Source organism: Drosophila arizonae, chromosome 2, assembly GCF_054131065.1.
Source record: "Drosophila arizonae isolate 15081-1271.41 chromosome 2, UAZ_ARI_1.0, whole genome shotgun sequence".
Classification (NCBI taxonomy): domain Eukaryota; kingdom Metazoa; phylum Arthropoda; class Insecta; order Diptera; family Drosophilidae; genus Drosophila; species Drosophila arizonae.
Genome location: NC_142922.1, coordinates 13,160,628 through 13,188,501, shown reverse-complemented (window position 1 = coordinate 13,188,501; position 27,874 = coordinate 13,160,628). Strand labels below are relative to the sequence as shown.

Sequence of the window (27,874 nt, the reverse complement as noted above, 5' to 3'; positions counted from 1 at the left end):
CTGTATCTGGTTGCATTTCTCACCCCATGCCAACTCCAACACACATGTTACATAGAATTAAGATACAAAGATTCGTATATATTTCAGCAAATTCTAATGTGATTAAGCTCCAAGTGTTGGGGTAAGTGAATTGCGCTCTCTGTCTATAAATATAATTCAACTTCTTTAACTCTATACCCTGCCATATAAATATATATATTTGATATATATATATATATATATAAACGTGTATACATTTGTATCTATGTTAGCAAATGCAAACAAACCTAAGCATATAGACACACATGCGATGCATTCATTCTTAATGAAAAGCACATCATTCACTCGCTTGTATATATATATAAATGCACACACACATGCTCACATCTACTGATAAATATGTGTGTATGTGTGTGCTTATATACATATATTTATTATAACGTTTTATCTGCTCTGTAGCGGAATGAATGAAAGGCGCTCGGGTCATAAAATTTATTGTTTTCAGTAGTTTTTCAACTCTGAACAGAGACGGCAAATTCCATTTTCAAGTATTAAGTGTATTCTGTCCTATATATAGATAAACGCCTATTAATACAATTAAACATTTGCACCTACATCAAACACTTGAAAACGATTTCACCAATTGAATTGCAAGTTTTATATTCCATTTGTTAAAAGGATTCATAAATCAGGATTGCAATAGAAAAATGATTTAATCATTTAGTAAGACATGCAATTAAATTATCTAACCTTTTCTTTTCATAATAAACACATTTTGCTAGACAATTGCTAATGAAAATTCATTAAAACTGTGGAATTGGTAAATATTTTATACGAATCTCTAGAATTGTTGAAACAAGTTTTCATTATTTAATCAATAATTCGTTCAGGCAAATTAGATTCGTCGACTCTCATATCCAATCTGCTTTTGCACTCAGCTGAAGTGAATTTAGATTGAATATATTAAGAAATTCGTGTGATCTAGATGAAAATGCGACAAAATCTATTAATGGTAAAATGTATATATTTTTAAGTCAAAGATCGGAGATCAAATTAAATTTTATATATACAAATTTGTATATAAATGAGGAAAATATTGGCAAATGTTAGTTGATGTCAAAATGTATATAGTTTTAATTCCAAATCAAATTAAATTAATTGAGGTATGCAAATCTGAGATTGAAAGCTTCTAAGAAGACTATATGATAATTTAATGATTCCAATGAAACGAACATAATTTATAGTCAGATTAATTTCATAATAGATTAATTTAAACAACTCGAAATGGACTTCAAGATCTTAAAGAAAATCTAGTCAATTGTGTTTCTATCTCTAATTGCGAATGAAGAATTCAATTGCAAGCAAAAATATAATAAAATTCAACAAAGATTATAAATCAGCAAATGCCTTAAACTAAATTGAAATTCTAATAAGGCGTTTACGCATTAGCCATGCAAAGAGTCAATAAAATGCTGTACAAAAGTAACCTCAATGATTTCGATGGTAACTTTGCTCGTTAGTGACTGATCATCAGTTTTGTGCATACAAATGCCCAGATATATAAATATAAAGAAACAGATATCTATATATATCTATATGTATATCTAGCTTACAGAGCGCTTAAGCGATTTCCTTGACTATTTTGGCGTCTTGGCCGAGTTGTGCGTGCTATAAAGCGCCACAGTGCTAAAAAAAAAAAATTGTATACGGGTTTCTACACGTTTCATACAGGTATGCATGCATACATACATGCATATATATATATATTTATATTTATATTTGTGTATAGAATATATATATATATATGTATATGGATATTGGTTCATATAGCATATCTATACTTATTACTCACGGCACGTCACAACAAATATAAATAAAATATTAAAATACACACGCAGAGACACGAAAACGAAACGAAACGAAAACTAAATACAAACGAAGCTTCAGCGATAACTCGAAATTAAGATATGCTTAAAAAGCAAAAGAAACTCGCACATGGTTATGGGCCATGGGGCTCGATTGGGGGTGATTGGGCGGGGGAGATGGCTAATTCGGTAAAGACTCCAGCGGTTGCCTCGTAAACTTGTTGACAACAACTTTGCTCGATTATCGTTGTGTGATTGTTTGTGAGTATCTTGCCGTGTGTGTGTATGTGTAGATATGTATGTATGTGTATATATATATATATATATATATATATATATATTTTTTTTTTTTTTATTTTAATTTTTTTTTTTTTGTTGTTGGGTGCCGTTGAGAATCGGCTGTTACTTTATCTATAAAAGTGCGGTTAATGGTGACAGAGAGTATGTGTGTGTGTTTGTCTGAACTGAGTAGCGGTACGTTTTGTCCTACTGATGTGTGGATCACTAAGTCATGAATCAAATGGATTTAGTGTCAATTCTTTTTTTTCGCATACCTAAAGTCAAGTTTTTATATTTATATACAAATATATTTACTTTAAATATTATTCCGTTTTGCTTTAAGTAAACTTTCTTTAAATCATTTAGTTTGCATAAATTCCTAATCAATGCAAATAAGTTAGACACATTTTTATATGAATTTAATTTATTTGACCATCATATTATACTCAAATAACAGTATTCCAAAAAAATAACTAATATTAATTTAATTTCAGAATATCCTAAATGGCATTTTGCGGAAATAAAACTGTTCTTTTAATATATATACATATATACTAATACGTATAATACAAGTTCAATACAATTCCACAGATTGTATTGAACAAGCCCACAAAATACTCAGCTCGATAATTTAATTACACTAATTTGAATTACGAAATCTCTTGCGATGAATCTCAATCAGTAAAAATTCGATAGTCTCAGTTGTTGTTGTTGTTGTTTTCGTTGTCAACTAGATTAGATTGTGCCAGTAATTGCTTTAATCATAACTTGCTAAACAGCCCTCGCCAGTGTATAATTTGTAGTCAGCAATACTCTTTGCTGATATGGCATTTAAAGCATTATTGTTGCTGTTGTTGCCTTGCCATATCATAGTATTATAAATACATATATGGCGCGGGGGCCTGATTAGTCTTAACTCGTCCGTCTGTCGTGCGGCGTGGCGTCTGATTGGACGAACAGTCAGTCAGTTAGTCAGTCATTCAGCCAGTCAATCAGTCAGTCAGTCAGTCAGTCAGTCACTTGGTCGCTCATTTGTACGCAGCGGTGTCATTCATTTGCCATTTCAAGTGCTGTGCACACTCATGAGATATATAATATATATATTATTTGTATGTATATATTTGCTATATACATTCGTATATACATATGTTAGAGTACGGGCTGTTGTACGTATTAATAAATAAGTATATATAAAAGCCATTATAGTGCCGGCAGTAGTTGTACATTATTTTGCTCGGTAATAAGCTTTAAACTGTCGCTGTAGTCGAGTTGTGGCAGCCAGTTATTCATTAATAAGTTGTTTGGATGTCAATTGTTATACAGTGAGTGCTCAAAGTATACACATGTTAAATGTTTGTGTGTGCACAACACATGCAATTTCTAAAGATATCGAACAACATTTCTTACGCGGTGACTAAACTATTTCAAATTCACTTATGCAAATTGTGCATCATTATGAAAATTGCAAAACTTTGTGTGTGTGTCTGTATGTGTGTATGTGTGTTTGTGTGTATGCAGCACTGGCTCTATTATGAGTTCTCGATTGTATTCCCCCACTTCACGCCATATTCAAGTTTTTCTTTTTTTATTCTTTTCGATTTGATGGCAATAAATACGTTTAACAACAATTAGAATTACGGCTTTTTCAAGCACACGCCCCTCGCCGCCCATTCATTTTTATTGATTTCCGTTCTAACATGACAATCTACATAAATCAGGTGTGGTTTTCTATGGTTCTAAATATATTTATAGGCTGATTGTCACTTCCATAACTGAATGTATTTTTAAAGCGTAAAATTAAACAGAAATAAAAAAAGCATTTTTGGTTTTTTCTTTTTTTTTTTTTCTTTTTAGAATTTATTTAATGACTTTCTGATAATTTCATAACATTTTTAGGGTATTAATGAGTATGGCATTCGCCCAAAATTATGTATGTAGTTAGGGAATATCATATAACGGTGTTTATATAGATTACAATGTATACATATAGTAAGATAATCTGTATATAAACAATTGTAGATACAAAAGCAAAAACTAAGAGCTAATTTCAACTTTGTTATTGAACTTCTATAACGATTATCTATTTACTTTAGTATTTTTATTTATTATAGCAAGCTCTTTTTCGATATTAATTTTATTTATGTCTACCAAGAACTTGCATTGAGTTCTAAACATAGAAATATTATAATTATTTAGTTGAATGCGTTGCAATCAATTTCTTGAGGTTGAAAACTATAATTGCATTGCTTTCTTGCTGCAGCTATAATTGTACACTGATAAAAAGTTCATTGTACTCTATATAAAGGGGTTTTTTTTATAGAGTTGAAGAGTCTTAAATCATAATAAAACAAAGATGTATATTTTTAATATTATATGTAAGATATGTTTATCATTAAAAGGTTAAAAATAAATATATTTATTTTCTAGCCAATCGGAATTAATGAAATATTCTTATTATTTATTTTAAACAATTTCTTTAATTAAGTTTACTTATTAACATTTCGATTTTCACAAATGAAGTTATATATAGGAGCATCCACTTAACTCGTATGCAATATTCTGCTACACACATTTGTTTACTATTTCTCTAAGCGCTTGCTGATTCTAAGTAATCTCCCAATATTAATCACTCTGGGCTGAGCTGAGCTAGCGAACTATATATTAGGTATCGGGTCTTGGCTGTAGCCGTGTTGGTTTCGAACGCAAACAGAGTAATGCATGAGTCGAGCAATAAAATTATCGTGCAATCAACTCGAAACGACTTCATCAATCAAGTGGCCAATAAATCATATAATAAATTACTTTATATCAAGACAAAGTGGTGTCAACCCAAAGCTAAGCACCAATAATAATAGACACGTTTCTGCTTTACATTTTCGGCTTCCAATATTTTTTCGTACACATCTTAGTAATGAAAATGAAATCTATATAAGATTATCTTGTTGCTTGGGTGTGTGGGTGAATAAGGGAATTTTTCGAAACGCTGAGTACATAAACTTGAAGCTATTAAATTAACAACTTGTTGACCTATTACAGCTTACTTAACCTCTGAGATTTCTCGTAATATTAAGTTACTAATGGAATTATCAAAGAATATAAAACCCCTCTATGATACATCTTATATAAGAAAGATGATCGGCACTATGACAGTTTAAGATTAGAGATAACACCCAATAGTTGTACACGACATCTGATTCGATTTGTGTATTTTGATAAGAAATATACTTTGTTATTCTATCCAAAGGTTAGTGTTAATTCCATTTAGAGCACTTTTACGATTGACTGCACATTCCATGCCAACTCAGTAGCCATATGCCGTCGACATTTGTAAGGTTTATACATCTAATTAGGGTATGGACTTAAGTTCCTTAGCATGAACCCGTCAGTTGGGGGTTTTTGGGTAGTAGTGCACACACACACACACAATTTACTGCTTCGGGCTACCTGTTAAATCGTAAGGTAAACAATAAGCATGAGGAACACTTAAGTGAACACACTCACACACATACGAGTGTATGTGGACACACATATATACAGTTACCACCTCCTGCTTTTCCACTTGAAAGGTAAATAAGCCCATGTGCCGACCAGCCTCCCACTCCATTCGAAACCAACTGCAGCCGTGTGTGTACTTTTTCTCGAAACGGTAGCAACTACGCACACACACACACATATACGCGCGCATAGCGTACCCCTTGGCTATTATCGTAGTTGGCCTTTAACTTTCGGTTTTATGTAATGGACACAAAACTCACTTAAATGCGGCAGTAAATACTCCAAAGTATCTGCTGAAGAACGATTGCAACATGTTTAGATACTTTTTTTTTGGGGGGGGATTTTTGTTTTTTAACTAACAACAAAATCATACAATTCTTCTTCTTTTACTTCTTCTACTACTTGTACTTCTTCTTCTTCTTCAGTGCTCTTGTTGTTATTTGTGCTCAACCATTATTTATATTGGTATTATTTAAGCTTAATGTATACAGGTATATACGTGTGCATGTGTGCAAGTGTGTGTGTACATATATTAAGTAGCGCATCGAAAACTTTGGCCATTTGTGTGTATATCGCTGTCCATGTGTATAGTCTGTGTGTTGTTTGTTGTGTATCTATAGTAAACAAATGCGCGTAAAAAATACACACGGCCAGCAAAAATTGGTTGCCTGGTAAGAAGCATAAGAAGAAAATGAAGAAGCCAACGTATAATAACAACAACAACAACATAAGAGGAAAAAATGTATTAATGAAACAACAACAAGAAGCAGAAGGCAGGCATCGTTAGTGTTGTTAGTGGACCCAAGCAACCCGTCGTTTGCTGTTGCTGTGATACCCTAGAAATTATGTCAATGAAGGGAATTTTTTGTTGTGAAGCAAACATGAGAGAAAAAATCCTTCCCTTAAATGTTCGATAATAATATGATAATCTATTTTGTAAAAGTATAATCTATTTTTATTCTCTAATTAAAAAAAATTTATTTATTTATTTAAAATACATTAACAAGGCGAAATTAAGGTTATAGCAGAAATAGAAACAGAAATATATGTTAATAATAGCATAATAGTGCTATTTTCTTTGTCAGATCGGCCGGCTATGTCTCAATATATAGCCATATTTTCAAACTATAATATTATTGGCAAAATAGTTTTAGAAATGTGGAAAAAAAAAACACAATAGTTGCTGTAGGAATTACGTTTTAAAGAAAGTCAATAAAATCCTATAGATATGCAGATTCTGCAAGCATTAAATTAAACAATCTTTACAGTAAAAATGTCGAATAATATGGTATCTGATATTTCTATATGTATTCGCGTGTATTACAAATATATGTATATACCCTTTGCATCCAGGGTAGCTGCTAGTCAGTCATTGCCGTCTACAACTGCTCAATGTTTTTTTTTTTTTTTTTTTTTCTTTTGCTTGCTTCGCTGTGGCACGCTGCCCTGTCTGCTTATCTAGATACATGCGCGTCGCAACGCATCCACAACGCCTCGTTGTGGCTCTGGGGGGCGTGGCGGCAATGTGGAGAAGCTCCACGATTCTGGACTGGCACTGGGATCTGTTGTTGCCACCATCATTTTCGTTCGCATCATCATCATCATCATCGCCATCAACATCATCATTATCGTCGGCAGCGTATGCGTAAAAATTCTTTTAGAAGCGCGCGCGTAAAACGTAAAAGCAAACCTGAAAAGCACTGCAAAGAGTTGTGTCTGCGTGAGCGTGATGTGTTAAAGGAATGAGAGTCGATACACACACACACACACAGACACATACAGACACACACCACACACATGCTCACACATTTTATCGTAATACTTATATAAAAATTGTTTTGTTATTGCCAACAATTGTGCAGTCAGTCAGTCCACCAGAGACATCAACAGGAACAACGTCATCCGGCATTTCTTTGATTCGGCTCTCTCGTAGTTTGATTTAGTTGATACGACGCGTTCTTTGCCTGAAAATATATATGTGTGTGTATGTGTGCAACCGGTTTTAAAACTTATTTATTTATGAATTGCACAGAAAGCCAAGAAATTCAAGAAATTTTTCGACGATCAGCATGACGAATTGTGGTAGCCGTTAAGGTAGAACGAAACACAACTAAACTAATCAATTATGGCTATTATCGCAGTATTCGAATCGTAAATAAACTGTATCAGAATAAAGGGGAAAAGCTTACAGTGTTCTTAAAGTAAATATAATAAGTTATGTAAAGCTAATGAATATGCCAAATAAATTAAAAAAAACCTTTTGGTTCAACATTTTATGAATTGAATTATAATCAATGTGTGCAAATTATAATTAACAGTAATTTTTATTAATTAAATTAACAAATTAACTGAAGTCTTATAAAAATAACAAATTCGTTAAGTAAAATAAATATATGACAGTCACATAATAACAAAATAAATAATAAATATTCTCAATAATATTGTCGATTTACGAAAATGTACGTGCAAAATATAAATAAAATAAATAAATAATATATACGTATTTATATATATTTAATGTGTATATCTGGAACGTACAACACGTTTCGTTCATTTTTAATTCATGAAACTTATTTCAAGCTGCCAGACGACGACGACGACGACAAAAATAAAATAGCAACTGAAAAATAAAACATTTTTACAAAATATACATAGAGCCACATAGTTATATATACGGTGGTATCTGTATGTGTGTGGGTTTTCTATATGTATACAAACAACACACACACACACACACACACATTTGTGTATGGCATATGGCATATTCGTTTGTTTATAACTATATTTGTTTTGATATAGCCAAACACACACTCTCTTAATGACTATATGTATCTACGCCAGCCGGCGAGCCGTGTGTCTATCTATAAATTTGCTAAAAACAAAAACGAAAAAAAAAACAACTAAATAATCAACAACAGCAACAAATGCATTTTATCTTGAATCATTTTCAATTCTATTTTATGTCTCCGTATAGCGTATATTGATTTTATTTTTACGCCAAGCACATAATCAGTGAATGTATAAAGAAAATTTGCGATGAAATAATTAAAAGCAGAAACGTTGCCGAACAGGTGCAACCGACAGCGTAATACTCGCTCATAGTCGAATAGCAACCAAGAAACGAAACTAGAAAAGTAATAGCAAAACTGTTAATGATATAGCTGGCCTATATATGTATGTATTTGTGTATGTCTGTAGCCATTCATATCTACGCTTTTTAGCGTTATCGCTAAGGCTGCAGCAACAGTAGAATCAAAGCCGAAACACTCGGTGCGAGCAATGATCGTGTGATTTTTCATTCATGCGCTAATCGCTGGACGAAACATTTCAATATCTTTGCACAAATGCGAGTATTTACACATATATACACACATATATACATATGATGTATGTATGTATATATATTTTCACTGAAAACAGCCGATATTTGTGTGTGCATAGCTACATATGCGAGAATTTACACACTTTTTGCCTTCCTTTGACGTCTGTTTTTGATGGTGCGCTGTGCGCGCTACACGCGTCAACACTCGCGGAGCGGCACCACCGAACACCGCCCACCCACCTGGTGGGTACATATTTAAGCAAAATTCTTAATACATTTTAATGCTGCGTAAATAATGCCAACGAAACAATTGCCGCGACCCCACGCTCTCTCTCTCTTTCTCTCTCTCTCTCTCTCTCTCTCTCTCTCTCCGACACAAATTAAGGCAAGCGATACAAGAAAATAAATAAATAAATTAATACATAAATATTTTCATTCTTTATTTCGCTTGAATTAGGGTTTTTTTTGTTCTCCCTCATTTGAATATTGGTTTCTTTTGATGAAAATAAATATTTTTGTATACCGGAAAAATAACTCAACGCGAGTATACAAAATTCCTATTTAATTCCTTTCATGAACTACTTAGCCATTATAGCATTATTAACACAAAATGTACTTTAAATTCAATAATTGATTGATTTGCAATTTAATTAAATTTTTATTTCTGTTTGGCTCAGAATGCAAAGTTTTCCAACATAAATAATTGATATAATATTTGAAATATATTTAAATTAACTTCCTATAGACTTTTATAAACCATTGAACCTGTTCGATAATCCGTGAATGATTAGGTCGATCACGAATAATATTAATTGCGTACTATTCAATCGTTCATGAACGATTTGTTTTATTCAGACGTTTATAAACGACTCGTTCTATTGAGTTGATCAGCTGTTCTGCTATGAATATACACATGTATAATATTGAGACCTATTCAGCAGTCGATCATAAACAAGTGACCAATCAGAATTGTTTATGACAAACTGAATTGTAAATATCCCATGAACCTGTGTATACAATGTAGTTCACTATTGCAAAATTAAATATTTAAAATATATAGTAATAATAATCAAAAATATATAGTAATTGTGTACTAAAATTCCCAAATATAAATTTCATTTTCTCACAGTCAAGTGAAAAAAAAGATCATATTTGTTGCACTTTTATTACCGACCCAGATATCAAAATATACGCTATCATATGTCAATATTAAAAACAAAACAAAATTTAAATTTGATGTCTAAATATTGTTGCGAAATTCATAAATCAGAGTAAATCAGATTGAACGAAATGATTCTATGGAGAGTAAACATTGAGGAATTTTTATTTTTACTTTCATGTTTATGGTTACATTGGTATTTATCTGAAAGTTGGTCAGTCAGTGAGTGGTAAAAATATTTGTATTCTGGCTATTTATGAATACTTGAAACATATTTTTCCACTTTTTCTTTTTGGTTGCCTGAAAAAGCAATAAAAATTAAATTGTTTTGTTTTTTTTTTTTTGGTTGTGTAATAAAATACAGTCTTTTACAACTTGTGGGATTTGTGAATAATAATTTTTACACGCTATACATTGTTGGCGCCACTCAATTACACTACTAGTGAGAAGGCGTCATTTTGTCGCCATCAGTCAGAGTTCATATTTGCATTGCATGTGTGTGTGTATGCATAACTTATATAAAGATTAAATATATGTATCGGACATACATATCTATAACATAGTTGTACTCGTTCTTGTTGCTGTTGCCGTTGTTGTTGTTGTTGTTGTTGTTGTACCCGTCAAATGTCTTTTGACCAAATTTAGCTGTGTTAAGTTTCACTCAGGCACACGATATGCCAGCCACAGCTGCTGCCTTATTATATGAGAAGTATGCAAAAATCTACAAAATATAACTATATATACATACATATACATTTGCACATACATAAATACAATATGTGTATATGCATACATAAGTATTTAAATCAACACAGCCTGTAATTATAAGCGGCAAAAGTCATTTTGCAAATTTCTTGGAAGTCCATACAAAACATGCCTTAAAAGGTATTTTGCGGTTTGTTTTGATGGCCAGCCAAGGAAAAGAAAACGTATATATACATACATAAATATATAAATATTGCCGCCAGAATGTCACCAATAAAAACAACTTTGTCTTTTCAATTTACTACTCTTGTGCTGTAGTAGTATAATTAACAATATGTCGAACTGTTAAGCTATTGCTGGTCATTCCAGCGCATTGTGAACTATATGTGCCATAAATTACTAATTAATATATTTTTCTTTTATTTTTCAGGTAATTTATTGAAAAACTTAATGACATTTTCGAGCTGTTTTTGGATAAACCAAGAGAGTGGGTTGAGTATACTTAATATTATTTGGAAATTCAATGAATTTTTGTATGGGAATTGATTGTCAGCGGACAGATCAAAGATTTAACTATAAAACAATTATATTATTGTTCACAAATCGAAAAAACGATGTTTTTAATGCTCTTTTAAAATATACTCTGAACCGGAACTTGTGGGTTTGCATCGATAGAGGATTATCTGATCTAAAACGATGCCTATATCTATGTATTTTATCGCTAGTAAAAATTGAGAGTAAAACGCTATACAATTTTTGCTACTCATAAATTAAAAATACTTAAGATTAGCTTCATTTATGTAGTTTTTGAAATGGTTCTAATGCTTGTATGCTATTGTAGATTATTTTTAGTTTTTTATGTATTGCTAATTTAAAAACATTCTGCAAAATTCAATTTTCTTCAAGCTGGAATCGTTGGCTCTAATATATTTATATTAGGTTACCAAGACAAGCAGCAGAGTCTGGTTTCTACTCTTACTCAATTGCGGCAAATGTGAATTAATTGGTTTTTAAAGAAAGACACGCTTATTTTCAGATGCTCAGTGAGCTCAATCTGCTGATGATTAAACTTTTTCGATTAAAAATGAAAACAAATGTATAAAAAATATAAAGAAAATAAAGCAAATGCTTATTAATCAATTATTCGTCTAGAATATAGAGCTAAGTTCATTTATATAAGCTGAACTGAAAATAAATATATACGTGTATATATATATATATAAAATATATAGACAGAGCAGACTGGCTAGTCGAGAAATCTCGATGAGCAGATTTACTAAATCCAGGTCTGAAGTTTACACGTAATCTAATCAAATAGCATGCGAATAATAATTTTTTATTAAAATTTACATTCGCTATATATAACCATATATTATAGGTATTATATACCCGAACAAATTGTATTAAAATATTATTTAAAATTATATTTTAATGTTTACAATTCGATTAGACATGCATATCTATTGCCTCATATTTAGAATCTTTGCAATTGAAGAGCTTTAAGAGTTTACTTTTTTCTATCTTTCGGATACAATTTGTGGAACTTCAGTTAAAGTTATGTGAACTTTGGGGAGTTACATAGGCACGTTCCTTATGTGGCTCAAGTGCAACCTTGATTTTCCGTGCACATTTTGTTGACTCTATTTTTTTTGCTCATTTTTTTTTTACATTATTTTCTTTTTTTGCTTTTCGGTCAGATTTATTTTTGCATTCTTTTTTATTGTATTTTTCACATGCATCAACAATATTTTCTGTTGCTTTATTTTTTTTTCACATGCACATTTTTTTAACCAGCTAATCAGTTACTATAGCATTGCCAGCGGCGTGCTTGGGTTTCGTGATTGCACTTTTAATTTACTACGTTTGTAGTATGTGGCCCCATGCACAATTCTCTCGAGAGAATAAATATATATGTGTGTACATATACATATATATTATGTGTATGCGTTTGTTGTAATTTAATATATGAACCGGCCGGCCCACGCATGCACATGAACCGGTACCCCGGACAGGCCCAGATCCAAACCCAAACCGAGCCCAGAGCAAGCCAAGCCAAGCCAAAGATTGAGGCGCGCCGAGAGCAGCCTACACAAAATGTTGTGACTATGACACGACAAACAGGGTATACGTGGCATAGTAAGCCGGTTGGGGGCGTGGTGGGGCAGGCTAGGGGAGTGGAATCATCTATGCTATTAGCACAATGCCATGAGAGCTTAAGAAATTAAATTCAATGAAATTAATTAGTGCTTAGTTGCGCTTCAAGCGTGGGCTCCAGACAAGTGCCTCCATCAGGGCTAACAGCAACAGTGGCAGCAGCAGAAGCTGATTTACTCATACATTTACACACACACACACATTGACATACATAAGTATGCGCAGGTTTTTGGAGTTAACGTTTTATTGTTTTGGGTGAGCGAATTTGGGAAAAGGGATCGAATGACCTAAGGCTAATCTGAAAATCTGCTTATGACTTGGCTCATTTTTATTATGCATATGCTCTTACACAACAAAATCTGCATAATTAATTAAGCTCTTAATTAGAAGCTATTAACTAAATACATTTAGTTTTCATCAACAAAAATAAAAAGTATAATCGTGGCTGAACAGGAGAATCATTTATCAACGACCGTTTTTAAATGAAGTACATTACTTTCAACCACTTCCAATAATAATTATACTTTCTTACAGTTCAAATTAATTAAGAGTTAATCGTATAAAAATGAAAAAATTGGAGCCAAAATCATATTTTATATAAATATTTTAGTGTGTTTCAGGTCTGATTAAAATTTGTACTTACTTTGCTTTGCTAATGTGGATATTTTATAACAAGTTTAGAGATATAGTTTCAGCCTTTATACAAAATTTTGAAGAGATTTTGATATTCCCATTAGTCTAAAACTTATATAAAATAAGTTTTACCAATATTTTAGAACGTGATTACAAAACATACAAAATTAGTTATTTACCTAAAATTCAAATACTTTGGGTTAATTCTAGCATCATCTGAGTATGCATAAATGAATTGGATTTTTATGACTTACTCTAACTCACTTTGCCAATATATTCAAAAACAAATTTACAACTCATTCGACATGTAATTTTGACAGCTGTATTCATACTACTTACACGAAGTATACAGATACTCTACTGCTCTCATAGGTAAATATATACATCTCTCATAATTGATTAGTCCTCTTTGTCAAGGTCTGTGATAATGTATTCATTCGATTCAATCAGCAAAGCAATTTCAACATACTTTTATCGTATCGTAACCCACTCGATTTGAACAGCAGCTCAATTTCAATTTCCAGAGATTGTGAAATCGAAACGCGTCGCGACGTTTGGCTGGAGCGTCTGGGCTCCATCCACAATGGCTGGCCAAGATTAACTGGCTAACTGACTCACCCACGTGTGGAACAAGTTTTTCACCTATTGCACGATGTCAAAAAGGTCTTTTGTGTAATCGAGACTTGGCGTGACTCAAATCAAGTTTACTAACTGACAATTATAATGTCGGCCGTTTAGTACAAGTGTCGAAATTGCGCAAATCAAATGAGCTATCCTTTGACCTTTTCAACGTCCTTCATGGCCAACTTTCTATGGGCCTTTGACATTATCAACTTCAGCCAGAAAAGAGCAAAACCTCACAAAATATTAACTCCAAGGGAAGCTTGTATACAAATATATAGTGTGTATGTATTTTTCTTTGACTTTTCCATTTCGACGCGTTTATTTGCTTAGGCCTTTTCCTGGGGTCATCCAATAAACTAAAAAAAATAAAATGGTACAGCTTAAATATATAAATTGTTAAAGTAAGAAAATCATTTTAAGCAAATTTTTGGTAGATAAAATAAAGTAAAAAATTTTTTAAGCAAATTTAAAAAATACCTATAAAAATTAATTAAAGTATGTAGTAGTATATGCTTTTGCTGAATTATTAAAAACATATATGTTTATTCTATCCAAGAAATGTTTGTAATAATTATATTCTATTTAAACGAAAATCTAATCTCATTGCTCTATTATATATCGACTCAATCTGAGTTTTGAGCCATCAGTAAAATATCTTTTAGAAACGATTTCTGATAACAAACGTAAAAACTGAGATAAAATATCTATAGATGAAACTTTTTCTTATAAAAAAAAAAATATTTGAATTGTGCTGTTTAACATTCGGATATCTACTCAGAACTCAGCATATACAAATACCTTTAAAAAATGGCAGAGATTTCTAAAAATCTATAGTCCATTTATATTTGAAGGGATCTGCTTGACATTCTTATAGCACTTAAATAGCTGAGCTAGAGATTATTATGTATATCACGTTGTGACGGGTGCTTAAACTATTTGTTTTATTTTTCTTAGCAAAACAAACGGAAAAGGCAATAATACTTCCCTATTTGTGAATTGTACACCCGATTGACTTATTTATTATTTTGTAGCTGAACTCTTTTCGTTTTTCGACGCATCATTTGAACGAAATCAGCAGCAGCAAACACTTTTAGTGCCTCGTGCTCCGATCTGAAATTCAAGATAAGGCACAATCAATTAGTGGCTATATAAACAGAAACCGAAACAGACATAGAAACAGCAACAACAACAACAACTGCGAGGCATCACACGAGGCTCACCTCTCACTTCATTGTGGTAAAATATATAGACTGACAAGCCCCAGGGAAACAGCTCCTCCAAATAGCAGCAGCGAACACACAAAAAGTTGGATCAACAACACACATAACACACACACACAGTGACAGGTTTTGCGTCAATTTGTTTTTATGTTTTCCTTGTTGTTTCGCCCAGTTTTATATGTATCTTCCATAGATCATCAAGACAAAACCAAAAACAAAACAAAAAGTAACATACAAAAGAACTAGCTTAATTTGCCACACCGAAGTCTAAATACCCTTGCTGAAATAGAGCTTAAAACTGAAATTGTAAAACAGAAATTTACGCTTTAGAAATACGTATACAACTTTTTCGAGTTAAGATTCGAATACTCTCTACATAAACCTCTTTTCTCTCTCTCTCGCACTCTCTCTGGAGTCAAGGGTATACTAATGTGCACAAAAACAAAACGAACAAAGTGCGCACACGCATTTGCTAAGTGGTGTCAAATATTTACATGATATTATATTTCGATTTTCTATTTACCTTTACACACTTTGACTTTTGAGCGCTGCTTCACTGTAGCTTTCTAGCTGCCCTTGCACAAGGGAGAAAGAGAGAGAGTGAGAGAGATAGACCTCTGAGTAATGGCAATGTAATCTCTAAACATACAAAGCATATAAGTATCAATATATAGAATATTTTGTTATCTAGATTTTCGTATAATTACATATCGAATGTGCGAGAATTAACGGTTTTTAAATCTATTTGTTTTTTGAATGCGGAAGCTTGAATTAATGAAGTTGAAGCATATTAGTTTATGTTCCAGCTGCATAAAATATTTTGTTCGTTAGCCACTTATAATACGTTTACATACTTTGAAATTGTTTTTCGCATCACTCACTGGAGCAAATTTCTGCCCAAGGCTACTGGTCTATGGTCCTATTTAATTAGGTTACTTCATAATTGTGTATTTATTTTTTTTTTAAGTAGCATTTGAACCAAACCCTCGCCAAGTTTCTGGACCCGTCGTGTGCGTTATTTATAGCTAATTGCAACTGGCACTATGCCTGTCCACTGTGGCAATTATAACGGTAACTTAGTTACCTACCACGCACACACACACACTCATACCCACAAGAACTGTCAATGGCCGGATGTTAGTAGCAGGACCTTGAGAATGCTCCTGCCCCTAGCCATGCAGGCGCAGCAACATTAAGGCAATTAACACATTAAAGGTGCTTGCGGAAATTTGCTAACTTCGTTTTTTCAGAGAGGTTAAGGGCAAAAAAGGTTATAAATGATCAATTGGATTTTTCCCTATATATATTTCTAGTTTTTGAGTAATCAGCGAGCTGAACATTGAAGCGTAGCTATTATTATTAATAATAATAATAATAAATAATGAAGTATGAGTCTAATTCTTAGTCATAGATAATGAAGTATGATTCTCCTTAGAGAATAAGACCCTCAATACTTGAACAGATATTTATTGCTAACTATTCAGCTTCTTCTTTTCCCAATTTAGCACGTGCTCTAAATAAATTTGAAAAGAAATTGATCTATATGCATGTGTGATTAGTAAAAACTACCCGCTACATAATCATCCACTGCCAGGCTTGTGCTAAAGCATGTGCTATGTAAATCAATTGCGAAAGGGTTCCAAGGGTTCCCTAATGTGAACAGAAGAGTGCAAAGTAGTTCATAGTTCATTCCCCCAATGTGCACTGGGGCTGTCGCCTGCCTTTAACACTTGTCTCGACAAGCAACCATCCAGGGGCTATGACGATGGGCGATGGGCGATGGGCGATGGGCGATGTGCGATGGTAACCCTAATCATTGCAAATGGTTTCAAGCTTTTGCAGCCAGCCCATCGCTTTAGACGGCTGCTGTGTAAGCGTTTTATGCGGTTACTTAAGAAAGAATTCTAAAGATACCTTTTGCCTCCTTACTCTACCTCGCCCTCGTCGCCTTTGTCTGTGTGCTTGTTAGTTGTTCTTGCCAATTGAAATGCTTTTTGCTTCCTTTTTCGCATTTCAGAGCTGCCCCAACAACAATTTTGTTATGTACATATCAAGTTTGACATTTTTCCATATATATATATATATATAAATGTGTGTGTGTATATATATTTATATATAGGCCTCATAAAATGTTTTGTCGCATGATTCTCATGTCAGTGTGTGCGCGAGGAATGTACATATATATATGCAACCACTATGGGTGTGTGCGTGTGTGTGTGTATGTGGGTTGTTTGATGTTGCGGCGTGTTCTTGGAGGGTTTCACGCTCTTTAGCTGGTGAGAGAGGGTTTGATTTATATTTAAGGCTATTGCGCATTAATATTTTGTCAAAGCCAGAAACCATTTTGAGCCCCAACATAAATACCCACTAAATGGGCATAGGCGATATTATTAAATATTAAGTTCGATTTAATATGCTTAGCCAGTCAGTCACTATTAATCAATACAAATTACTTTCGAATCCTATTTAGGCTCTAAACAGGCAACTAAATAGTAAATATTTATGTGCAACATTAAGTTATATTTGTAATTTGCTAGAATGCTGAAAAGCTTGTGCAGAGGCATTGAAACTCGTTATTTATCTGTAAAAGCAAGAAGGATACCATAAAAAAAATATAAAAAATTGATTTTATTGATTTTTATTATCTTTTTATTGAAAAATGTCCCTCCTAACTTTCGGCCAGATTTGCTACTTAAATTTATATTATTATCATTAGTACTCTAATTCGAATTGCTAATTTAATCTGTTGATTATTTATTAGTATTCCCTTCCCAGTAATGTTAGTCTTAATACATATGAACATTATGATAGGAATATAATATGATTCCCAGTAATGTTTGTCTTAATATAAACTTTATGATAATATAATTTTTATTGAAATAAGAAATACATCATATATTTTGGTTTCTTTGATTGATAAGGTAGTATAATTTTGTAATCCTTATAATAGATACTTTTACTATATTCCCACTATAATACTTTATTTATTTTTTGCTTTAATATCTAACTAAAACCACAAAAACTGGCTATTAAAATTACTTGAACTTAAATAAATAGAGATTGACCATAATCTAGAACATATGAAAGCAGAAGAATGTAAAATAATAGATATAGAATGATTATATTTACTTCGTGCTAAAACCAAGGCTACATTAAAGCTGAATTGGCGTTTATGTTCTTCTATATGTCTAATCCAACTATAATTGAAATTATCTAAGTGCAAAAGCCTTCTTTGTTAAAACTTTACGTCTTCGAATCATATCACTTTTCAGTAGTGGCAAAATAATTATAGTCCAGTGTTGCTTAACCAACAATTTGTTAGGCAGCAACTTTTTGTATTACGAGCTTATAGGGCAGCTGGCACGCACCTTTGCACACAGATACATAGAAATAAAGCCAAACACATAAACAATGCTCGACGCCTCTGTTCGATAATTTGAAAGTTTCTGACGCAACTTTTCTTTCCATGCGCCTCATTAGCATTGTCTATCGAACTTTAACTTTAATAAAGTGTAGCCGTGACTCGTTGCGGGGGCGTGGCTTGGCTTGTGCCGGATTTGGCTAGAGGGTTTATTGATTTATTTATTGAGCGTAAATTGAAACATATGCAGCCGTAAACCGATCGGTGGGCGGCGGTGAAGAAAAGTTTATAGGCCGTTGAGCATGTCGCTGCCAAATTGAATAAGTCAATCCAATTATTAAAATATTTCAATGGAGCCACAATCGCAATACAGCTCAGACAATACAGACAATGCGAAAGCTCTTAAGCCAGGCCAGTCAGCTGCCAAGTTGCTGCTGGCTCCCGTTGACAGGTCCCAAACGGGGGCGCATTGGTCCAGAGCCATCCTGTTAGCAATTTGCTTCTCTAATTTGCTAACAAAAAAATCAATTTTATGCAAATGCTCGTGGACATCTGGAATGTTCCCGAGGGCGAGACGAAACTGAGCATCCTGCCAGTATTTAAGGCGTGGAGACAAGATGTTTTAATATTTATATGTATACGAATGCGAGAGTTTCCACAGTACTTCATGATTCTGAAAGTTGTCTCTAGCAATAAATATGAACTTGGCCATACTTAACTTCTAATTGTTTGTATTGTATTTGTATTTAAATCTTTTTAAATACATTACTTATTTATTTTTGTTAAGTGAATTAACATATTTTTATAAATATATATTTTATAACCTGAAAATGGGAGATAAATATATATTTCTATTATTGGCCACCTCTTCTAATATCAAATCGTTGATAACTCTTTCGCATTCGATAAAATATAATTGACTCGACATCTATTTAAATATAACTTTAACAGAAAGAATTACAAAATCTTGTATGAAGTTTTTGGTAAAAATTATGAATATATGGAAGCCTGACCATTTTCCTCTGTACACTTTGTGCTGAAGTAAAATAGCTCTAGGGTGCCCCTTTATATTCTTCCCTCAACTTTATATATACGCAACGCTTAATATGTTTAAAACCTTCCTTCTTCCCTTCATAAAATGCAAACAAATTAACCAATTCCAAAACTATTCTCTTACTCTTTAAATGCCATATCTAAAAAATTTCATAAACTAAATTCCAAAGTTTTCTAGGAATTCATTTTGACATTAAGAGAAGAGAAAAGAATTGTTCCTGTCATTTTTGTTATTATCACAAATATATATATACAAGTATATATCTGTATAATGTTAACTCATTATGTAATTATTATTTTGTTTTTATGTTTATAAAACATTAAATATAATTAAATGACTGAATATTTTAATTTTTAATTTAATTTTGTATTATTACAGAAGAAGAACTTGTATATGTACTTATATATATTCAATGCATTACTTGCTCTCTCTCTCTCTCTCTCTCTCTATCCCTCTCTGTCCCTTCTTTTTCTCTTCTCTATCTTCGTGTGTCCCTACACTTTCTTCTCTGTCTCCACTTTTTCTTTCTCTATTTTCTTTATTTCTCTCTCTCTCTCTCTCTCTTCCTTTCCCTCTCCTCTCTCTACCTCTTTTTGTCTCTCTCTCTCTCTGTCTCTTTCCCTTTCCCTCTCTCTCCATCTGACTCATTAGAACCTTTTAAATCGCCTAGGCTTTTCGTTTCAGTATTTTGCACTTTGAGTTTAAACGGCGCTTTTCGTGTGCAATCGATGTGTGCGATAAAAGCCTCGGCGTGTATATTCGCTTGTTCGTTTAGTCATCCATATGGCATCATCCAGCCCATCAGCCAGCGAGCCATCTAAACACGTCTGTCCATCCGCCCGTTCGTTTATTTATACATATAGCCACACAGATATGGCGTGGCCACATTTTCTATACAATGCAAAATATTAGAGAGAGGAAATGAAGTAAAAAATAAAAATACAAACAGAATAGGAGAAATAAAAACTAAATAAATACCCGTATGCTGCTGTTGCTGTTGTTGTTGTTGTTGTTGCTGCTGCACATTCATTTAAAGCGCGCACGCGTTTATAACAATGAAATCAAAACACAGCAGCGCAAGAAATTTGCATTTAGAGCTCAATCAAATGCAATTTGCATGTTGTAAAAAACGAGCAGTGAAAAAAAAAATCATATACGAAACGCATTTATTTTAAACTTTGCGGGCTTGTATTCTTTTTTGTTTTATTTTTTTCTTGTTTTTCATAAATATTTAATGGCATTGCATAAGTGTGCTGCTAAAATGCAAGAGTGCTAACAGAATTGACCAGAGCTGCCACCCCGGTTAAAAACAACCATGTTAATAATTTAAACACTAGTAGCCATAATACCTGAGATTACCAGTCACATTTCACACCCACAACGCGTGGGAGCCAATCGACTCGACTACATTTGTTCGTCAGCTATCGATTTTGAACTCCCGATTCCTAGCATTATAATTAATTGTAATTGTATAGGTTCTCCCTCCCTAGTCACCTGAACGTAAATGGCTGGGAAATTATTTAAGTGCCTGCACATTTTGCCGTAGTTAAGACCAATTTTAATTCTAAATGAATTTCTTCCAGTTACTACTCCAAAGCCATTGAAACTATCCAAACATTTCAGATTGACAATGAGTTATGGCTATGCCTTGAAATGCCAGTCAAATATAGAGCTTAAGTTTAACAAATATATAATTTAGCATTCGTTTCAGCTGAATTTGCAGCTCAAAATAAGATCAAGCTGTTTATCTTCTTTTTATGTCTTTTATTCAGTATTAACGTAACTCTCCAATGAGGCACGTTTTCATATTTAGCCAGATTTGAATTAAGCACAGGTGATTGTATCTCGGGCAGGCAGAATATCTCGGCTATATTATTGATTATTGTTTGCTGTCTCTTGGGCTAATGGAAAATTGATCCGTTTTGTGTCCTATTTAAAATCAATTTCATCAGCAGAAAACAGCATAAAGCAACTGCAGCAACAACAATGCGAAACTTGGACAGTTAATGCATTTGTTTGCACTGTTGTTGTTTCTGCTGCTCTGCTGCTTCTATGGTTGTCGCCTGCAAACAAAGTTTTTTTTTATTCATTCCCTCTCTCTGTTGCTCTCACTCGCTCCTTCTGAGCTCAAGCACAGCTCCAGTTGTGCTTTGTGGCTCAGCTATTGACAGCGTCAACGTTACGTCGCGTCGATGCCTGCGGCGGCAGAGAGGCATACGGTAAGCAGCACACTAGCATCCATAACAGTAGCTGCTCGCTCAGTACGTCAACAGACCAGTCAACGGCGGCAGCAGCAGCGGCGGCGTCGACGGCGACTGCAAAAGCTGAAGCAAAAGCAAAACGGCGCAACTATGTTTATTCTTGTCGAACTCATTTTATTTTGTTTATCTTTATACTTTTTTTTTTTGCGCTCAACTCTTTCGCATTTTTTGCTCCTCTCTTTCGACTCATCGCCGCGGCATGGGCTTTTACTGCATTGAAATTTGCAACACATTCCAATTTGTGGAGCTCTTTGGCTTTGGCTACCGTTTGACGTTTCAGTTTAAGGCATATGAAATGATTTAATGCAAATTTTATGCGCCATATTTTGCTCTCTCGCTCTTCCCACTTTAAATTTATAAACCTTTATATATACGAACGTACAGCATAAATCGTCATCTGCATCATCGTCTGACATTCTTCCTGTCCGCCTTTCGCATCGTCATTAATTCAATTTCTTATTTTCTTTAATGCATTTCGCAACGCTATGGACTTATTTTCTCTTTGTGGCTTAGAAGTGTTTATAAAGTGCATACTTAAGATGCCTTAATATTTATTAATGGACCATTAAAATCACTTGTTCCTAATTTGGAATTGCGCTTAAAGTTTTACGTTAATAATAATTTGAGAGCTGTATTCTTAAAATTGTAAATATTTTTTCACTTTATTTTTTTTTTTTTTTAGTACAGTAAACAATAAGAATAATAATAGTTTTATTAAAAATTTCAATTCTACCTATAATCATTTATTTATAACTTGTAATTATAATATATATAAATTATGTATTACTTTTTATATAAAAACAAACAGTTTTTACATAAAAACTATGAGTATATTAATATATATTTGGTTATGTATTTCTTTACTATTCAATGTAACAACTGTGTATTTTTTTCAAATTAAGAGCTCCATCCTATCAAAGAAGACGAACCAGTGAACATGTTGCAATCTCTTATTAAATACTTATCATAAATGTCAAAAACATATTTACAAACACATATACACACATGCATTTGTATATACTTGCGAATAAATGTGCAGCTATAAAAAATTTATAGCTCTATGATCCATAGCCAAGTTGCGACAATTCAAGTGTGATAATTCTCAAGTGCTGTTTGGGTTTTAATGTACCAAATGGCATTGCCTGCAATTAACTGGAAATATCTAGGGATGGAGCGGGCGGCAGACGGTCATGAGAGGCAATACACAATGCGATCTGCTATTAAGAATGATTTTTTGCTTCTTTTTTTTTTGCGCGCTAGGACAACAATTTTAATTAGTATGTGCGCTACAGTTTCGAGCTACATCAGCGCAAATTAATCGAAATGCATTAAAGCCAATTAGAGCAACGAACGGGCAGCATCAGCAAGAAGAAGAAGCAGAAGCAGAAGGGGAAGACGGGGATGAACAAGCAAGCGCCACGGCAACGATTTCTTGTTGTTGTTGCTATTTTAGTTGTTGTTCTCCGCATTGCTGTAATTGTAATCAAGATTCAGAGAATTTGTGAGTAGACATCGCTACCGTTAAAGTTCTCATATACGCGCGATTGCGAGTACGCTCATAGAAATACCCTGTTTTTACGATGAGTTAGTTAGAGTTGTTAGAATATACAGAAAAACAGTATATCAATAATGTCTTTGTAGGATATATAAAGCGAAAATAAATTATCAAAATAAAAGTGTAGTCATATTATTTAATTATATATATTATATAAAAAAAAAAAAAAAAAAAAAAAAAAAAAAAAAAAAAAACAGATTAGAAATTCAATGATTATATAACAATATTTATATACAGTAAAACTATATACGCTTTTATTTGGTTTATCACTACAAATTTTACTAAAACATGATTAATAAACTATTGCACACTATTTTGCAGATTTTTATTTTAAAAATATATTTGATATGTAGGCAATTAGCAATGGGTATCTCTAGTCTGCTCAATTGTTGAGTATTCCACGAATGACATTTTCTTTTGCATTTCTCTCCTTATCATCTCATCTTTAGCCATTGCAATCAGCAAACTCGCACAGCACACCTTCAAATGCCATCGTCATCGTCGTCGTCGTCGTTGCCTTTGTCCGCTCACAATCCTTGGCTGGTTGTACAAATCGCACTTCGCGTACGTCTCCCATACGGCCATATTCGTTGTCGTCAAGTTTTACTTAACTTTCCTCGCGGTTCTCGTTACCAGGCAGGCAAAGCCGACCAGCGCACACACACGCAAAATAGCCCTCACGCCTATACATACATATGCGCTTGTGCACGCATACATGTGCACACATACATGCACCGGCTGTGTGTGCACTGCGACCCCCAAACTGCTCCTCTAATCAGCGTCGCATTCCGCCCTGGCAGTCTTCATTCTTCTATACAGCTTTATTTTTTTTTCCAATTTTTTCCCTCTGTTTTTCGACTTGTACGCCCGCACTTGCCAACAACAACTACAACATAAGCTCAAACACAGCGCATACGAATAATTTACGCTATGCAATGGCAAAAAGCTAAAAATGAGTAAAAGGCTGCTGCAGCAGCAGCAGCGGCAGCAATAATAACACTGCATGCTCACAGGCAACGAGTTGACCTACACTGATGGCTAACAAAACGTGTCGACATATTTGTGTCCGCTGTGACGACTTAATTGTGTTAAAATTACAATATGTGAAGAGTTTACGGGCCCAATAACAGTTTGGACGTACATCACTTAGGAGTATGGCTAATCTGAATATTGATTACCACAACACTCTGATTTTGCATATACACTATTTTTTCACAGCTACTGTTTGTAACCATAACATTACACGCGCCAAAGTAACTTCTCTCTCTCTCTCTCTCCCTATCTCTCTCGCTGTGCCGCCGCCGCCGCGGATTGCATTCATGCGTGCGCGTGTGTATGTGGGCATGTGTGTGGCTCTCGTATGGGACGAATAATACACGACTTGTTTGCATTTACTCTACGCAAATGAGCGGCGTCGGTGTTGTCGCTTTTCTGTTTTCAAGGGTGGGGTGTGCTCTGCTGATGCTGGGAGGGGGATTTCGTGGAGGAGCTGAAGGTGGTGGTGTAGATGCGGAGAGTGGGCGAGCGTGGTGTGTGTTTTGGTCGGCGCCTGTAGATGATCTCCCTCGCCGTCCCTCAAAAACATTTGAGCACATCAACATCATCATCATCATCTCACTCTCACTTGATAATGCTGCTGCTGCGCTGCAGTTTTTCCATTTTGCTATGCTTTGAATGACTAAGAGTCTTGTTGCTACGTCAGTCGTTTGTATGGAGAATGGGAGGACTTCTGACGAGTTGGCAACAACATAAAAATCACAGCACACAAATTCGCATGCTAACTGAGCGTTCGCTCTTGCTCTCGCGCTCTCTCTCTATCCCTCTCTCTCTCTCTCTGACTTCCTCCCGCTTCTGCTATTGTCTGCCCCACTCTCGCGCTTTCGGCTAGTGCTGCTGCTGCTGCTCCCATTGCCATTGTTGTTGTTGCTGTTGCTGTTTGCTGCCGCTGTCAACGAGTGGGGTTACTGACTTTGCAGCAGCCAAGCACAGGGCAGACTGCTACCGTTGCTCTGCCTGTACGTGTGCACGCGCGTATGCATGTATGTGAGTGTGTGCTTATGCATGTATGCACACATACACACGGATGTCAATGTAAGTGCGTGCGCGCAGCGACGTTAGCGGCGAATGCAGTGTGTAAATGGGGAGGAGGATGGACGCAAGGAGCGATAGCAGCAGCGCCTACAACGCACGCTCCGCTTCGTCTGCATTTAATTTGCGGCTCGCATTTTTTGGCTCTGCTTTGGTTTTTCTTTTGCGCAGCGATTGCGTCTCTCCGTCTGTGCGTCTATCTGAGTGCAATTTACACTTTTGCTCTTCGCTTCGCTTTCGTTTGGCGCCAAAACAAGATGCGAAAACAACTACCGTTAAGGTTCAAAGAACTCTCTAGTCTAATTACGACTCATACGACTCATAACAAATTAATATCACACACAATGTGTGCACACATATGCACGTGTACGTGAGTGTGTGTGTAAGCGTGTGCTTCGTCTGCAATTGCTTTGCTTAGAATTTATCATGACTGCATTGAGATCAATCGCACATTCGTAACGAGCGTGAGTGCATTTATATATCATAAATCTGAATATGTCTATAGACAACAACAGCAAAAGCAACAAAGAACCCATGTCAACTGCAGTTGTATAATGACTGTGAATGCTATAACAGTAAAGTATGCCGTGCTGTAAGATACCCTGTATACTCTACATTTGCTTTTACTTAGTTGAAATCAAATGAATATTAATATTCATGGAGTATTCAATACGCGCTGCTTGATTTCTTTGATTCTCTCTACCACGGAGGAAATCTTCCAATCATCCAGTCATCATATTAGGTAATTACAGAGCATAGAAGCGACTTACATTGACAAGCGCAGGTTTTTTGGACTGGCGCCAAGCACAATGAATAGATAATTGTAATAATACACACAGACAAAATCACAATTTGGTCTGTGGTCAAAACATGAAATGAATAGAGCGCACTGTGAGTGACCCACAGCCACAAACAGGCACAGAAGTGGCCAAATAAATAAGCATGCTTTGTATGTACACACACGTATATCATTCCTCAATTATTACGCACATAGAATGGTTTGGGGGGCCACAATGAAATCGTTAAATGCAGGCCAAACATGGGCTCCTCCAGAGGCTTTTTTATTAAAATGCAATACACTCGCTCAGCGTGTGCAAACAGTTAGGGGGCGGGTCAACTCTGTCTGGACGGCAGTGTATCAGAAGCTGGGCTAACGCAAAGCCCAGAATGATTGGCAGACGAGCGGGCTGGGTTGCACTGAACACATTCGAAAAGAAGGCGGCGGAGTGCAGCCGGGCAGGTCACACCAAATAGCCAGTCGGGCGTACGGTAGATTTACTTAAGCACGCATCGGTTGCAGTGCAAAGCAGAGCAAACTCCCGCCCAGGCATGGAAAATCAACAGAGATTGCTGTTCTTACTATGAAAGCTGACCAATAAAACGGAGAAGCTTCTTCATAGCTGATGCAAAACACAATAATAAAGGCAGAGCGAAAGAGAGAGAGAGAGAGAGGGAGACGAAGAGGGAGACGGAGAGAGAATGAGAATGAAAAGCAGTCGCAGCATAAGAAACGCTCTCTCTTTCTCTATCTGGCTCGTTCTCTCTTATGCACCCACACAGCTGCAAGGCGATTGAGCCTGGCAACCAACAGTAATGAAAAGAAAAGTTGTAAAAAGCCAAAGAGAGAAATGAAATAAAAATAAAGCAATCATTGCACTTGTCCCTCACAGCAGCAACAGCAGCAACAGCCGCAGCAGCAGCAGCAACAACGTCTTGCGATAGATCCTGTTGCCATGTTACATTTTCCATCTATATTTTTGTATAACACTTTTTTCACCTTGTTACCGTGCTGATTCACATCGCCCACAATGGGCGTGGCAGTTATTTCCGTCAATTACGCCGACACACACAGCTCAGCGGCGAGTGTGATAGAGCGAGAGAAAGATTGAATGTTTTGAGTGAAGTGAATGATAAACCGATTTGCACAGGTTTTGAGAAAATACGGTAACGCTGCAGTTGTCTAACGAGCAGCTTACGTAAGGTCCATGCACACACACACACACACACACATGCATGCATGCACGTGCAGTGGGAGATATTTACGTACAGCCTGGGAGTATGCAACAGATATTCGTATTTAAATGTGTGAGTGTGTGGTGAAAAAGTTAGATAGGCAGGGA

At 34.8% G+C, this 27,874-nt stretch overlaps 1 protein-coding gene across 14 annotated transcripts in view; it reads left to right on the top strand.

The window, feature by feature from the left end:
* cic (Putative transcription factor capicua) overlaps nt 1–27,874 on the top strand; it is a 55,903-nt gene that overhangs the window by 9,654 nt on the left and 18,375 nt on the right. The window contains exon 2 of one of the 14 annotated variants that reach the window (XM_089476395.1): nt 11,235–11,291. The exons of 12 other annotated variants lie outside the window; for them this stretch is intronic. The gene's annotated coding sequence lies outside the window, so the exon portion shown is untranslated. Of the gene's footprint in view, nt 1–7,573; nt 7,713–11,234; nt 11,292–27,874 lie in introns of those variants that run through there. One more of the 14 variants, XM_089476394.1, reaches the window with a different exon arrangement.